Source organism: Rhinopithecus bieti, unplaced genomic scaffold (genome assembly GCF_001698545.2).
Source record: "Rhinopithecus bieti isolate Rb0 unplaced genomic scaffold, ASM169854v2 scaffold_364, whole genome shotgun sequence".
NCBI classification, from domain to species: domain Eukaryota; kingdom Metazoa; phylum Chordata; class Mammalia; order Primates; family Cercopithecidae; genus Rhinopithecus; species Rhinopithecus bieti.
In genome coordinates, this window is record NW_016803104.1 from 779,651 (window position 1) to 782,036 (window position 2,386).

A 2,386-nucleotide genomic window follows, 5' to 3' on the forward strand; every position below is an offset into this window, starting at 1 on the left:
GGCTCTGTTCAGCAAGCAGCCAGTGTCTGGTAGGGGAGAACCTGCCTTAGCTTAATAACCATGATCAAAGGCAGAACTTAAAGGCATAATCAAGGAACTTCCTGACCCCATCAGGACCCTACTGGTTTTGTCAGGGAATTTGAACTCAATATTCGAGCTTATGACCCTGGTTTTCTGATTGATATTGACTAGTTCACATGTTAGTTTCAGAAAGTAAGGCTAAAGATTGGCTAGATAAAGCCCATGGAGAAACCCCCTAGAGGATTTCCATCACTATTCACAAAAAGACTGCAGGAATGCCTGTGAAACTGTAAGGGCTCTGCATGCAGCCATTCCTTTCATCTTCCAAAAGGTAGTCAACTGAAATAAAATACAACAATGTCAGCAAAACCCGATGAGTCAGTAATGTCATGCTTTGAAAGGTTTGAAAAGACTTTTAGACACTAGTCAGGCTTATCTGAGAAAAGCTGTGTTAATCATCAAAATGATACTCTCCTCAATTCCAACTTTATAAAAGGACTGGATAAAGTATTAGCACTAATAGTAAAGGGATAATGCCCTAGTTGGGGCATTTCTCAAACTCACAATTTGGTTAACCCTGCTGACCAGTTGTCTTGTACTTTAACTAAATAAGAAAAAACAAAACTAAATTATCCACCCAGTCTAGACTGACAAAATATCCCAACAAATTTCCCAACAGATCTAACCCTGCAAATGCAATTACTGCAAAAAACCACTAGCCACTCAAAAAAAAGATTGCCGAAAACTAAAACAGGAGGAACAACAGCAAAGGAGGAAAATAGGGGTGCTCCAAGGAACTTAAAGGGACCTTTTATTTTTCCTTACTGGCACTCTGGAAGAAATAGAAACTATTTTAAATGGAGAACAATCCCAAGCCCTCATTGACACTAGAGCAACTTCATCTGTAATAAATCCACCTTATTACAAGGTCTCATTCTTTGAAGTAAAAGCTTGGTCCAAATAGTGGCTGTCACAAATACTCCTATATCAGCATACAAGTCTCAACCTGTGACTTTCCAACTAGGTCCCTTACAAGGAAATTCATGTTTTCCTTTTGGTTTCATCAGCCCCCATTAATCGGATAGAAAGAGACTCCTGGCAGGGTGCAGTAGCTTACGCCTGTAATCCCAGCACTTTGGGAGGCTGAAGCGGGCAGATCACTTGAGGTCAGGAGTTCGAGACCAGCCTGGCCAACATGATGAAACCCCATCTCTCCTAAAAACACAAAAATTAGCTGGGCGTGGTGGCAGGTGCCTATAATCTCAGCTACTCAGGTGGTTGAGGCAGGAGAATCACTTGGACCTGGGAGGCAGAGGCTGCAGTAAGCTGAGATCATGCCACTGCACTCCAGCCTGGGGGAGAGAGTGAGAGAGAGTGAGGAAGGAAGGTCCTTAGATCTATACAATACCCATATTTCTTTTGAAAGGAAAGAGAGAGAGAGAGAGACTCCTTAGATCTATACAATACCCATATTTCTTTCTCCTGGAATGGGAAATATATTTAGAATTAAATGCTATAGATGATAAAACAGAATTAACAGAGCAAATTTTCAAAATCTAATCCAATTGCTACCCACCTTGCCATTGAGGACACTGAATTATTAAGCAATGAAGAATCACAAAACTTACTGAAGGTAGTACCTGATCAATTATAGTCAAAGTCTTCCACTGATATAGGAACTATTTTTTCAGCTACTCCAATAAAAATTCAAATAGAGTCATCAAAATCACTTCCAAATATCAAACAATATTCCTTGAGAACTGAAGTCCTAGAAGAAATAAAACCTATAATGTAGATTATATAGAAAAAGGATTGATCATTTATTGTACAAGCCCTTGTAATATACCAATCCTTCTGGTAAGAAAACCAAATGGGGCCAGGTGCAGTGGCTCAGGCAATTCCATCACTTTGGGAGGCTAAGGCAGAAGGATCTCCTGAGCCCAGGAGTTTGAAACCAGCCTGGGCAACATGGCAAAACCCCATCTCAAAAATAAAGAAAAGAAAGAAAGAAAACCAAGTGGTAGAGAAGAAAGGTTTGTACAGGATTTAAGAACAGTAAACAACACAGTAATTCCACAGAATGCAGTAGTGCCTAATCCTCATACATTTCTCACAACTATTCCATCAAATGCAGGATTTTTTTTTTATAGTCATAGACTTATGCAGTGCATTCTTTAGCATTCTTGTAGATAAAGGCAGTTCATTTCTCTTTGCCTTCACTTGGGAAAACAAACAATATACTTGGACAGTCATGCCCCAAGGATACACTGAAAGCCCGACTTACTTTTCACAAATATTAAAAACAGACCTCTCAGATGTTGACTTCATAGAGAAGTCTGTCATTTTTTTTTTTTTTTTTTTTTTT